This window comes from Nicotiana attenuata, chromosome 7 (genome assembly GCF_001879085.1).
Source record: "Nicotiana attenuata strain UT chromosome 7, NIATTr2, whole genome shotgun sequence".
NCBI lineage: Eukaryota > Viridiplantae > Streptophyta > Magnoliopsida > Solanales > Solanaceae > Nicotiana > Nicotiana attenuata.
Window position 1 is genome coordinate 6,396,913 of NC_031995.1, and position 15,830 is coordinate 6,412,742.

Sequence of the window (15,830 nt, forward strand, 5' to 3'; positions counted from 1 at the left end):
TGTCCATGTGTTATTTTTATAAGTGTTGAACCTGCTTCTAAGTCCCTGCTGAACCTGCTTTTAAGTTTTGTGACCTATTTGATTAGTTGCTTTGTGTTCTCAACCTTGCTATGTCTACTTTAAGCTATAAGTGTATCCCCTCAACTTCTGCCCATCAACCATTGTCCACTCTCTCTCATTTGTTACTTATGCTATCCTGAACCTCTCATTCTTGTCCGACTGAAAGCCAAGGCCACCAAGGTTCCTACTACTGACCTCCCTAGTGTAAGCACTTCTCGGGGTCCATTTGAGACCCTTGTGAACTTTGATACACTAGGATTTGGGTCTTTAGTCACCCCTTCTACTACTGAAATCTGAACTATCCCACTCAATCCTTTTCTTCCTATTATCTACGGAATAAGTTAGCTGATTGGTTTAAGTGATTTAATGCTTGGAAATATGGTTAATATGTGGTTGTGTGATTTGGCTTCGAGCTTGATGAATAAGATTCCTTGTTTGAAATCTGGGTGTGCTATGAAGGAACTGTTGAAGGCCCAGACAGTGTTGGGTATTTCTTTTGGGCCTGCTGTGGGCCTATTGTCATTATTTGTATAATATTTGTAATTATATTTATTATTGGGCCTGTAATAACTTTGTAATAAACACTTGGGGTATTAATAAAAAACGTGGAATAGGAAGGATTTGTTTTTTTAGACTTCTTACTATTAGATAGTGTCCATAAATCTCATAAAAAGTACCTAAAGATTCATAGTGAACTTCATTCTGATGTTTGCATGCAAAGGTAGAAAACATGCCTATAGGATTCGTTGATTTATTTGTTATATGTGCTATTCAATCTCTATGTACACTGTAGAAATATTGTCATTAGGAGAAGAACACACTCGCACTACTTGTTTACTAGTAAAGCATGAGCTCAAATGCTTCAAATATCTATGTTGCTACATGTTATTAGAAAACCTGCCCATAGGAAATAAATATTGTTGAACTTTCCTTCAATTTGCATTGCTGCAACATATTCACTAGAAATCATGCCTATAGGATTTTGATTACCTCACTTGTTACTTTATCACACTAGAAAACCTTCCTATAGGGTTAAAGTATAATAATAAAATCGGCTTCAAGTGATAATTGTTAGAGATCCTGTCTATAGGGTATGACTGCTCGCCTTAATAATTGTTAATGCTGCACTTCTCAACATTGTTTATTGCTCACTTATGCCGCTATCAACAACATGAGTAACTCTGTGTTTCTCCCAATAGATTTCACCTTCTTTACTGCGTAAATCACTGTTATGCCTCATTTTAACACAGGTCAAATTAGAGTATAACATATTGGTGATTCCTGGATTAATTATTAACTAAAGAGTCGCCACCTAATTATTTTAAAGGTGAATTAGGATACCTATTTTAACTAAGTTAAAGTCTACTAAATATGAGAGACTCTAAGATAAGGGTCCAAATTATCTTAAGGGGAAGGTGTGAGGCACCCCTCAAGATCCGCATAAGACGCGGTTCCCTTCCGGACTTAATGTAATTTGACTAAAGCTTTGTAATACCATTAGACTATAAATTAAAAAAATTCGCCAAAAATATTTTACGCCATTTGAAACCTCAAATTTTGATTTTTAAGACTTCAACTCTAAAAGAAAACTGGACCTAAATGGGCAGAGGCTTAAAAACGTCATTTTTCACAAAGGTTGAAGATTGAAAACTAAGAAAAGTTTAGAAAGTAAATGTATTTTGTTCTTTTAAAAGGATCAAGATCTCGAAAGCATGATATTAAATTGACTTAGTGTTGTAGGAAAATATTAGTGAGAAAATTTTTAACCGGGCTAAAACTGATATTCTTTCTTTTTAAGTCATAATCATAAGAATAGATGCTCTTTTATGTGATAAAGAAAAGTATCTTGATTGTAGGATAGAGGGAAGGACCTAAGTGATTAATAGAACCCTACTATTAATCCTAAAATCCAAAAAAAAAAAAAAAGAAACTTGAGATAAATCCTAGCACATAGATCAACAATCATAGAAGAGTTAAAATAAGACAAATGATAAAGAAAATAGAGAAAAAAAATGCCATAGGCATCCCGAAGCAATTTTCGCTTGTTTTTCTTGTTGTGATGACTCTTTGCGAGAATTAAGAATCTTGCATTAAAATTTCATGTTGCTCCAAAGTGTACATGCCACGAAAAGGAAAATAACGAAATAAGAAGGATTAGAAACTAAGGAAACTAATTCTTATTAGTATATGAAAGCCAAAATAAGAGAAACATAGAATGCACATTTGTTAAATATATAAATGACTTGAACCCGATATGAAACTTGCATAGGCCTAGAAACTAAATAATATTCAAACAATGGCATTGTAATGAGATCCTAAAGAAAATGCTACTTGACATACATATATACACTTTTAAATAATTTTAATAAAGCCATTTGGTTTATGTGAAAATTAATACACCTAAACTCAAAATGTTCTACTCTATGATCATATTATTGCAACTTGGAGTCATTTTAAACAAGCCGTGAAACTAATTAAATTTTGAGTGATAAATTATATTTAGACAAAGGTAGGTGATTCAAGATAAGAAAACTAAGTACTGGGTGTCTATAATAACATTACAAAATTATATCTTCTAAGCAAATCAAGTTTCTACCAGATAAAGAAACTAAAGCTATTTTTTATTATTATTATTATTATTTTTTAATCAAACCAAACTGCTGTCCTATAATAGTCTAGGAAACTAGAATACCAAATCACACTTTCGTTTATATATATGTATCTTGGGTTAAAACATAAAAAAGAGGAACATGGCAGAATAGAACAATTTTTATGAGCATCTCAATATTTACGGAAAAGAAATATTCATAGACAAAGAGGGTTTCATCAAATCAACACAATCGCAAATCAATCCAGGCATCAATATTATTTAAGACAGACTTTAGACATGGTTTCTAAGACAACGACAACTATATAGTTCGTATTTGAAGAAGAACCAAAATATTTTATTTTTTTTATTTTTTATGATGGCATGCTATTCAAGATTTACAACAAAAACAAATCTACACCAATACAAAGATCCTAACACATGATTTCTAAAACGCAGTATTTTAACATCATAAAATAAATAGAGTTGAGTAGAATTTACCTTTTGTGGGGCAGTGAACTGTAGGCTTTTAGGGCTCAGATCTACTACTCCTTAGTTATGGAGAATATAAAAATAGAGACTAAATATTGAGAATTTTTTCACAGATTGTAAAGCTTGAGATTAAAAGAAAAGAAAAGTAGATATAAACTGAAATTTTTTTTGGAATTTTTCTCATGATTCCCGCTCTTTGAGGCTGGAGCTTTGAGGTAGTATTTATCTATACTATATTAAAAGCACGAAGGCCCTTAGCGAAATGTCGTTCGCCTTTTTTACTCTTTAAAAATATATTTTATATTGGACAATTGTAAAATAAAAAAACTTTCTTTATATTTAGGAGTTCTAAATAAATAAAAAATCTAATATATTTTAGTGTTTGATATCTTCTCCTATTAAAGGATACAATATATAAAGACTAATGTGAGCACAAGTCCGTCTTCTCTTCCAAAGCAAATACGACTCATATATCAAATTACAATACGACATTTAAGGACTTCTATGTAGTCGTATTCCTTTGTTTATTGAACTTGATAAATCCTCAACATTCTATCATTCCAGGAATTTATATGTTTTAAATTTTTATTTATAACTCAAAACTATTTTAATGTTATTTACGTAATTTAAAAATATTATATTCATTTATTTAATCCACGCGTATCCTAAATAGAGTTTACATTAGACAAAATAGCCATTTAATAATTTTTTTAATATTTAAGATTTCAAATACTAAAAATTTAACTCCTCTCCTTATTTGAACTGCTGGGCTCCTAATATTTAGGGATTTAAAATTGTCAAAATCCTGAAAAAATATTCTATAATTGCAAGACATTAATTAAAAATCTAATTATTATACCTACTCCTATTTGAAGTGCATTCGTTCAACTAAAGAAAAAAAAAGTGCATTCTATGTTGCCCACAGTAGCAATACAAGCTTTATTACAAATTGAGTATAATTAGGATAGTTCAATAATTTGCATTATGCAACGAAGAAATCATAGGCAGAATTGATTGGTCGAAAACCATTGATAAATATGTTTTTTGAAAGTATCAACATTCTGTACAAAGGAATACGAACATGAACCTAACGTATTTTAGGTAATTGATCGCGTGTAAATTAGACTTTACACTAGACAAAATAATCATTTAGTTATTTTTCTAATATTTAAGAATAATAATTTAATTATTTTTCTTACTTTCAGGAATAATGATTTAATTATTTTTCTAATAGTTATGACTTTAATTTTTCCATTCCTACCAATTCTAGAATTTCTTCTTTGGATTTAGGTAAAAATGGCATTTTGAACTCCTTTTCGATTTAGGAATCTTTATATGGAAAAGACACGTTGAATTAAGAAGTAAATTGAAAGGAAGAGATATTTTATGAAAAATAGAAGGAAGTGATATTTGACCAATTTTCAGCAATTTTTTCTACAGAAATCAACGAAATATTTTTTCTTCTTATACCGTTGTTAAGATTTATTTATTAGCGAATTGAAATGCTATGCACAACTTACGCGTCCAATAGTAAAAAAAGATATCCTTCTCCTTCTCTATTTTAGGAACCAAATTTTCGCTGTCTTTTAATAGCCGTATAATGAAGTATCTCTTCTTTTTAAGTATCTTTTCTTTTTAGTCTCTTATTATAATTTATTTATAAGAAAATTGAAACAAAAAGTATGAACAACTTACTCTTTAATTTAATGAGTTTATCTTAGTAAAAGTTTTTTAAAAAAAAAATAGAACACTATGTGTGAAAAATATGTCTGATTCTCTAGGCCAGTGTACAATAGTATTTCCATTACCCTTTAATCAAATACACCTTCTATAATATTTATGTACGAAACTATAAATAAATATTCTAAACATAAAATTTTAGAAATATTTCCAAACTGACATTTTAAAAGCACGTTAAATATACATAGTTTAACAATATTTAAATAATTGTTAAAAGTTTATACTTATTGCCTTAAAGTAGTAGGTAAAAATAGCTAGGATTGAGTTTTGAAATTCAAAAAAAATATAGGGAGTCACGGGTCTTGAATTGAAGAGAGGTCACAATAGTGGGAGAGGAAAAAGCAAAAATTTAGTAATCACGGAGAGATGGAAAAGAGAAAAGAAAGAACTTTCATTTAAAAGGAAATTTTGGGTTTGTTAAGCCCATGTGAAGGTTGATTCTCATGTCTCCTTTTTGGCAGAGACATTCACCTTATCTTTGATTTTTGATAAGGAAATCAAAGAAGAAATTGATCTATTTTCCAATAGAAGAAAGGGGATTGGTGGTAGGCTTTTCAGGGATTAGGCTAATTGGGCTGGGGTTTGGTCTGACGGGTCAACTGACTTGGGCTCGTTAGAGCGACCTTTTCTTCTTGTTCAAAATAATTTCTTTAGGGCTTTCTAGTTAGAAATTTTACGAATAATAATAATAAATAATTTGGTAGTATATAGCAAATAGAGTAATCATGAATCAATAAAAATGGGCCCGCTACTATATAAATTATATTTCACGAATATTTTTTCAATACTAAAATTTACAGAATATAAGAAAGCCAAATTCATGAAACCAAAATATTATTTACTTGATTAGTTTGAAACAAGAGTAAAATATGATTTTTCCATGATGATTAGTACTAATAAATATGTAGTTATAATAGCAAATAACAACAAAATTAATAGTAGTATATCAAGAGTAATATTAGTACTACCCATAATTATTATAATATTAATAAATATAGAGTATTAGATTATTAATGACTAGGAAACGCCAGAAAATTAATCAGAAGAAAAGTAGGACAAAATTGGGTATCAACAATCACTTAGACGCAACATCTATAGGATTAATAACTGGAGATCTGCAATTTCAATAATTAGTATGTAACAATCATGTAATCATTTGGAGATAAACAGCGCCTAGCCTCTGAAACTGCTTGTATGATTTGATGCATTGTCACATAGAAATCATGTCTATGGGGCTTAAGTTTCTTAATTCTGAATTGCCTAACATGAAAACTTGTCTTGCATGCGTTTGTTGCTTAAGTGTGGAGACAAACTTGAGCTCTTAACTGCCCATATTTGATGTCCAATATGTTTTTGTGTGTCGCCTAGTTTTGACATTTCTGAGCAACCTAAGTAAGGTCTAGAACCACCCAAATAGAGGTCTAATACCTCCTGGACCATAGGTATGGGACGGGTAGCGCACGCATAGAGCACGACTTAGAATTGAATTAGCACGCTTTAAGTAAACAACTTTAACATAGTAATCGGGTAGCAGGAGATGATAGTCTATGCCCGCTGAATAATATGAGTAAGTTCCTACCCCAAGGGAGTTGCGAAGTATTATTTATGCTGCACGGGTGATCCTTTAGCCTAAAAAAACTTAGGAACCCACTCTCTTTTATATGTCGCTATTAGATCTAAATAGTTGCATTCCTATATTCGTACTAAGATTTGTACTAATCGTGTTGTAATGAAATTCTTTGACCTTTAAAATTCCCTTTGTCTATTTGATCACTTAGCTTAATTGTAATCCACATAATCTTAAGTTCAGCCAGGACACATAGTTGTGGACCTCGAAGAGTGCCTAACACCTTCTCTTTGAGGTAATTTAAGCCATTACCCGATCTTTGGTGGCGTTGACTAGTCAAAGAAAGCTATCTGCACAATAGGTTCCCTAACGCACCTTAAAAATTGTTAGGTGGCAACTTTTTTTCTTTTAGCACTTTATCTCCCATCCACAAGAGTTATCACAACGTCGAAACCCGTTTTTGCGAGAAAATGGGGCGCGGCAAGGACTATGATATTACTATTCTTTATCATCCGGGCAAGGCAAATGTAGTTGCGGATGCCTTGAGTAGAAAGGCGGAGAGTATGGGTAGATTGGCATTCATTTCAGCAGAGGAGAGGCCATTAGCTTTGGACATTCAGTCCCTGCCTAGCAGACGTGTGCGGTTGGATATTTCAGAGCCCAGCCGAGTTCTTACATGCGTTGTTTCCCAGTCTTCACTATTAGAGTAGATTAAGGCTCGTCAGTTTGATGATCCGCACTTGCTGGTTCTCAGAGAGACGGTACTACAGGGTGGTGCCAGGGAGGTTACTATCAGCGAGGATGGTGTTCTGTGATTCTAGGGTCATCTATGTGTTTCTAATGTTGATGGGCTGAGGGGAAGGATTCTGGAGGAGGTGCACAGTTCTCGGTATACTATTCATCCAAGTGCTATGAAGATGTATCGCGACATGATGCAGCATTATTGGTGGCCGCGGATGAAGAAGGACATAGTTGAGTATGTCGCGAGGTGTCCAAATTTCCAGTAGGTTATGTATGAGCACCAGAGGCCAGGTGGCCTACTCCAGCAAATGACTATACTTGAGTGGAAATGGGAGCACATTACTATGGACTTCGTAGTTGGGTTATCACAAACCATGCGGAAGTTTGATGTAGTGTGGGTCATTATCGATAGGTTGACCAAGTCGGCACACTTCATTTTGGTTGTGACCACGTATAATTAAGAGAGGTTGGCCCATATTTATATTCAGGAGATAGTTGGTTGCATGGTGTGCCTGCTTCCATCATATCGGATAGAGTTTCAATTTACTTCTCATTTCTAGAGAGCAGTACAGAGTAAGTTGGGTACCCGGGTATAGCTCAACATAGCTTTTCACCCACAGAACAACGGGCAGTCAAAGCGGACAGTTCAGATCTTGGAGAATATGCTCAAAGCATGTGTGATTGACTTGGAGGGCAGTGGGATCGATTCTTGCCTTTGGCCGAGTTTGCTTATAACAATGGTTATTAGTCCAGCATCGAGATGGCTCCATTTGAGGCTTTATATGGTCGGCGATGTCGTTCACCCATCAGATGGTTTGAGCCCGGCGAGGCCAAGTTATATGGTACTGATTTGGTGAAGGATGCTTTGGAAAAGGTAAAGTTGATTCAGGAGCGACTTCGCACAGTACAGTCCAGACAGAAGAGTTACGCAGATCAGAAGGCGCGTGATTTATCATTTATGGTGGGCGAAAAGATTCCCTTGAAAGTCTCGCCGATGAAGGAGATCATGAGGTGCAGGAAGAAGGGCAAGTTGAGCCTATGATTTATAGGTCCATTTGAGGTGTTGAGGCAAGTTGGGGAGGTAGCTCATGAGCATGCCTTGCCTCCCAGTCTATCAGGAGTTCATCCAATTTTCCACGTGTCTATGCTCTGGAGGTATCATGCCGATAGGTCGCATGTGTTATACCTGAACATGGTTCAACTAGATGAGAGCCTGGGTTATGAGGAGGAGCCAGTTGCCATTGTTGACAGGCAGGTTTGCCAGTGGAGGTACGAGAAGATTTTTGCTGTAAAGGTTTAGTGGAAGAGCTAAACAACCGAGGAGGCAACTTGGGAGGCCGAGGAGGACATGTGGAGCAGATATCCACATTTATTCAGCACTCCAGGTATGATTCTAGACCCGTTCGAGGACAAAAGTTTGTTTAAGAGGTGGAGAAAGTAACGACCAAATCGGTTATTTGGCTTTCTAGAACCCCGTTCCCCTAAACGATACTCCCTGTATTTGTTTTTACTATTTTATGAATTGCGGGGATGGTTAGTTCGGGATTTGGAAGGGTTCGGGTTGAAATCGGAACACTCGGTTCCTTAGTTTGGCTTTAAGAGGCCAAGTTTGACTTTGGTCAATATTTTGAGTAAACAACCTCAAAATCGAGATTTGATGGTTCCAACAGGTTTGTATGATAATTTTGGACTTGGGCATATGTTCGGATCGGGTTTTGGATGACCTGGGAGTGTTTCGGCGCCTAATAGTGAAAGCTGGCACATTGAAGGTTTTAGAGTTCTTTAAAGTTGGTTTGAAGTAGTATTTGGTGTTATCGAGGTTCGTTTGGGATTCCGAGCCTGGAAATAGTTCTGTATGGTGATTTAAGACTTGCATGCAAAATTTGATGTCCGAGTAGTTTAAGTAGGATTCAGCGCATTCGGAGTAAGTTGGAAGAACTTGAAGTACATAAGTTGATTCAATTTGGTTTGGGGTGTGATTCCTAGTTATGTTGATGTTTTATGCGTTCCGATGGTGCGAGCGAGTCCGTTATATGATTTCAAACTTGTTGGTATGTTTGAGCGGGGCCCCGGGGGAACCGGGTGTTAATCGAATGAGGTGCGGAACTCATTTGGCCTTGGAAGTTTAGTTGAGCACCAGGCTTCTGGTGCAATCATACCTGCGAGGCTATGGCCGCAGGTGCGAGCTCGCAGAAGTGAGCTGGAGATCGCAGAAACGGCCTGAGGTTGGCCAGGTCTGGACCGCAGATGCGGCGAAGCTTCCGCAGATGCGGCGAAGCTTCCGCAGATGCGGGGCCCGTCTGCAAAAGCGAGCTCGCAGATGCGAGACGTGGCCGCAAATGCGATGGGCCAGTGGCCTGGCGTGTTCCGCAGAATTGAACTGTTGACCGCAGAAGTGGTCCCGTAGAAGCGAAAGTCCCTTCGCAGGTGCAAAAACTGCAGAAGGCAGAACCTTTATTTAAGTCGGGACAGGCATTTTGAGCTCATTTATTTCATTCCTTGGGCGATTGTTGGAGCTCTTAGGGAGGGATTTTCACCTAAAATTTTGAGGTAAGTAATTTCTACACAATGTGAGTTAAATACATAGATTATGGGTAGATTCAACATGTAAAATTTGTGAAATCACGGGTTTAGATGAAAAACCTAGGTTTTGATAAAAAATGGAATTTAACCACAAAAATGGTTATGGGATTTAGTAAAAATTATATATTTGAGTTCGTGAGGTTATGGATAACAACTTTCTTCAAAAATTTCCGAAATCCGGGCACCTAGCCCAGGGGTGAATTTTAGGGATCTTCCAATTGGGGTTGGGTAATTACTCAAATAGCTAAATTATGAACTTTCAAACATGTATTGATTAATTTATATAACATATGTCTAGTTTCGGATCGTCTGGCACCGAGTTGAGGCTTTAGAACAAAATTATGACCGAAAATTAAGCTTTGTCACGTGGTAAGTCTCTTTTCTAACCTTGTAAGAGGGAATTACCCCGTAGGTGATTTGAATTAATATGTGCTTCTAAGTACCTTCTCTTTTTGTGGAGCGGTCCGAATGCCTCGGTAGTAGAATTGATGTATCTATGGTTCGTGTCATTCGACCCTCAGCAGTGCACATTTTATATATTTGTATTTTGGATCAGGCCATACGACCTTGTCATAATTTGTGCGTAATAATACTTTGAGCCCAATTATACTTGATATTATTTCATTGGCTTGAGAGGTTAATGGAAATTGATTTGGGATTTACTATTAGTGAAAGAATTGTTTATTTATTTCTTGTTGTTGAGTTTCAGCTTCATTAGGTAGCCTATGCTTAATTATAATTTCGGTATTTTATTTTTAGCCCATAGTAAGTGTCGAAGTCGACCTCTCGTTGCTACTTCTTCGAGGTAAGACTAGATAGTTACTGGGTAAATTTTGTTTATGTACTCACGCTACACTTTTACACTAATCTTGCAGGATCTGAGGCAGGTGCATCTGATTATCATCCCGGCGCACACTCCTGACTACTATGAGACTTTGCGGCGAGCTGCCTTACGAGCCCGTTCTACAGCACCCGAAGTCTTTACTTCCTGTCTCGGATAGTAGTGTAGTATTTTTATATATTCTACTAGTAGCTCATACACTTGTGACACCAGGTCTTGGAAATTATGCTAGTAGACACTTTAGTGATGTTGATTACTTACTTCACCTCATTTGCTCTTAAAACTATCTATTTCTCATATTATTAAATTTTTCCCTTCTTATTCATTCAATAATTAAAAATCAACTATTTCAAATTTTTAAAAGAAATAATCACATAGTTAGTTCACTGTTGGCTTGCCTAGCGGTAACGTTGGGCGCCATCACAGCCTAGAGGAGAAATTGGGTCATGACAACTTTGGGTAGGATTTCATTCCATTTTCCTTTGGTGTCGGTTAACCTCTTTTTGAGGTTTTGGAGTATGGTTTTGTTGGTCGATTCTGCTTGTCCGTTCCCACTAGGATGATAAGGTGTTGATGACATCCTTTTGACCTTATTGTCTTCGAAAATTCGGTCAATTTGCTGCCGATAAATTATTTTCCGTTGTCGCACACTATTTCGGACGACATTCCGAACCGACATATGATGTGGTCCCAAATGAAATCGATTACTTCCTTCTCCCTGACCTTCTCGTATGCTTGGGCTTCCACCCACTTAGAAAAATAGTCAGTTATAAATAATATAAATTGAGCCTTACCGGGTGCCCACGGAAGAGGGCCAGCGATGTCCATTCCCCACTTCATGAACGGCCATGGAAACAAAACTGAATGCAGCAGCTCTCCAAGTTGATGTATCATCGGAGCATGTCTTTGACATTCATCACATTTTTGTACGAACTCCTTTGCGTCCCATATAGTAGCTGGCTCTAAGTATTTTACGAACTAATGATTTGGCGCCTGAACGATTTCTGTAGGTGCCTTCGTGAATTTCCCTCAGAATGTATTCAGTGTCTCCTGGTCCTAGACATATTACGAGTGGACCATCGAAAGTTCTTCTGAACAAGGTTCCGTCTTCGGACAAGCTGAACCGAGCCGCCTTTGTACGCAGGGCCCTCGATTCTTTCGGATCCGAGGGTAGTTTTCCGATCCTCAGATATTCTATATATTTGTTTATCCAGTCCCAAGTTAGGCTTGTGGAGTTTATCTCGGCGCGGCCCTCTTCCACTAACGACCTCATGAGTTGTACGACTGCCCCCGAGTCGAGCTCGCCGTCCTCGACCGAGACCCTAGGTTTGCTAGGGCATCGCCTCGTTGTTTTGGTCCCGAGGTACGTGTTGCAAAGTGTCGCGCCCCCTTTTTCCTCCTCGCGAAAAGTCCGGGTTTCGACATTTATGGGGGAACAACTCGTTTCCTTTTGGGAATTGGGTATTTAAAGAGTCGCCACCTAACGGATTACGGTGCGTAGGGCACCTAGAGCGATTAACTCATGTAACTAGTTTGCATTACCAGAGATTAAGGTAAGTGCTCGAAATAACCTTCAGGGGAAGGTGTTAGGCACCCCTCGGGGTCCAAAACGGTGGGTCCTGGCCTAACTTAAACTATATGAATTAGTCAATTAACAAGTAAGCAAGTATTTGCAAATAAAGTAGTTTTTCCCTATCTAAATGCATATATGATCAATGAAGTTCAGATAATGAAGATAAAGAGGTTTGGACAGCTTACACATGTATAGGTAAAGGAAAGGAAGTTTAGAGAATTTAACCACGTATAGGAATTGGGAAAGGGAAGTCCTAAGTTGATTGGCATACAGGATCATACCCATGCAATGCCCGGTAATCACTCCTCAATGAGGGGCTACACGTGACATTAGAGCGCAGGTCATCATATCCTTTTACTACCCATCACCCTCCCCTTAGTGGTTATGAGCGAGTTTAATTAACGACCTCTAAGCGTGCTGCTACCCGTCCCTTCCTTATGGTCCTGGAGGAATTTAGGACCTCTAAATCTGGACAGTTCTAGACAACCTAAGGAAATAACATGTAGGACAAGCAAATAGGGACAAATAATTAGAGGGCTCATATTTACCTCCGCATGTATATAGGCAAACAAATAGCACGTCTAAACACATATTTTGAAGAAGTTCGGAAATCCTAAGAACATGGCATCTAGATGAATGTTACAGATTCAGGATATGCATAAACAAAGTGGCGGAATCCTAACCAATTTGCCTAATGTTTTTTTTATAGCCTGTTAAGATTAAGCAGTTTTACACAATCAAACGCAGTTTCCAGTTTATATACATATATTGGCTGATTACCTAAGGCTTGCCTAGGCGTGGGACTGTACGCAATCACAATTACAGGAATTATTTGAATAGTTTAAAATCGTTTAACCTATGAGCATGCTGATCTAGGCGATACAGGTATTTTATATCAACTCGTATTTAGAAACATGATGCCTATGTGTGAGGCTGTTTAGACCTTTTCGTAGCCGGTTACTTATTTTAATCGAAATAGACATGTCAAACGAAATGCAAATAGGGTTCCTAAAGACATGGTATCTAATGCATACAGAAATGCCAGCTTTATTAAGACAGGGTTGTTAGCCTAGGAGCAGGATCTCTAGGTGACAAGACTCGTGCAAAGTTAAAGCATGGAATAGTGATATGTGGCATGTAGTATGCTGAAGCCATAAACGTGAAGGTCCTAAAATCAGGTTATCTAATGCACAAGATCATCATGGTTTAATTGCAAATGAACAAATCGTCCTAGAACACGGATTCTAATACAGATTTGTAGAACATAAAGCCTATAGCATGTTTTCTACCCCGTTTTACCCACAGTACCATGCATCTACCCTCCCATTTCACTAGTCACCCTATTATCTGTTTACAATTAATTATTACAGGCCAATGATTGAATAAAAATTACATCTACAAATTAAGCTAAAGGGAGCTTGAAGTAGGCCCAAAGCAAATCCTGGTGTTCCGGGCCTTCAGTAGTCTCAAATGCCAAAGATTTCATAGCCAAGCACGTCCAAGTGTGTCAAAATTCCCTAAGGACCTCAAGGATCCCGAGCAGTGCTCACACCCCGACTTTCTCAAATAAGGACTGATTATGGTGCGGTGTAGAAGAGCCAGACCTGATATGCCAGAGTTCATAGAGATCTCAAGGACCTCTAAGCAGTACACATGCCAGAGGGACAGGACTTAATAACCTAAGAATAAGTGAGAGTGCTTGATATGATTTGAAAAAGGGTTTCGGTAAACAATATAGAGAGGACTCTTAGGGGTGAAAAGATTTTCTGGAAAAAAAAACCAGTACTAGTTTAGTAGTAAAACAGCTTGAGAAAAGTATGAAAACACTTTGAAATCAACACACAAATCACAGAACAACCATATTCAGAAACACTTGGCAAGCAGGTTTCAAACAAGGAGAGAGGGGTTAGGGATACATAGAATACACCTTAGTGTATAGTGGAACACAGAAGCAAACAGATGCATAGAATTACTAAGTTAGTTACAAGAGTAGGTGATTGAGACATGGAGCATAGATGTTGACATGGAGCAAGGGTTGTACTGATTTAAAGAGAGAGAAAATATCAGTTTTCCACAAAAAGACGAGTAAGATAAATAAAACTTCATAAACACACATAAATTAGCCAATGGATCGACTCAGAAACCCAATAGAGATGAACTAAGGTAAAAGTCACAAGATACTGAATTAGACTAAAGGGGGAAATCATGAGAGTCAAAGCACATCACAAATAATGTAACAAGTAGCTCGAAAAGACTCAGAATCGAAGCAAAAAATATAAGAAAATTAGGGCTTTAGCATAAACCAGTTAGGGTCGAAGCAAACTCTTCGAAATCAGTCAAAAACACATAAAAGTGGAAGATTAAATACTTAAAATTAGCAAAATGTTTTCAAGGAAGAGATTTTCAGTAAACCCTAGTTTAGGAAAATGGGAAGTCATTCGAAAATCAGAAGATATTTGTAAAAACTCGTGTAAAATAAGTTCAATCCATCTCAGATCTTGTACAAATCTGAGAAGTTCAAAGGACAAAACTAGGGTTTCAAGAAAAACAATATAGAGATGGAGAAGTAGGCTTAGAAATTCATAGGTTTAAGGCAAAATAGGAAGATCTTACTCGAAATCGAACCAGAACAGCCTTAAACGGGCAAGAAAGGGCCATAGGTGTAAGCGGACTGACCCTGGTCCCTCGAGGACCTTAGAGATGGCGGTACCGGCATAGGAGAGGCCATTAGAGGCCTGGTGGTGGTGAGAAACAACCATGAATGGCAGTAGACGAGTGACGATGACGGTGAGTTAGGGTTAAGTGTTAGAGAGCATTTGAGAGACGAGGGAACGAAAGGGTGGCGGAAAATGAGAGATAATGAGAGGTTTAGGGGGTCGTTTGGTTTAATTATGGCAGCTGAGTCCTAGACCATTGATCAAAATGATCAACGGCCAGGATTGGCCAAGGGGTTTGGGTCGGGTGATACATATTGGGCCTAGGCGTTTTGGGCTGGTTTTTGGTTTAATATTAAGGGGTTTTGGGCTAATATAAAAAGGGTTAAAATTGGAATATAAGAGGCTATTTGTTAAATACCCCAAACAATCGATTAAAATAATTACTAATTATAAAAAATGAATTTCATGCATGGAACTGTTTTAAAAATAGTTATTTAGTATTTAAAAATGCAAATGACTAATTTCTGATAAAATAATATAAAAATGTACGCATGGGCTATAACTGCAAAGTTATTGCATTATAGCCAAAAGGTGCCAATTTGGCTATTTATGAAATAATTTGGACTCAATAGGACCGTAATAGTAATATTAAATCAAGACATGTTCTAAAATCATTTGTGATGCAATTTTACGATTATTTATATGAAGAAAATACTGAAATAAATTCATTTAAGGATGTCAAAATTATGGGAAAATACCCATTGATTCTAATGCATAGTTTTAAAAGTATATATGCATTTCAAAATATTATAGGGGAAAATTGGGTATCAACAGCAGCCCCTCTATACCCGGGAAGGATGAAAGAGTTTTCGGGTAAAGAAATGATGGCCAATTTTGACCGAATGGGATGTTTTGAAAGATAGAGGCCGGACTCTGGTCTTTGAGCTGCCTACATATCCCTGGTTTTATAGGAATCAAGCCATGTGTTG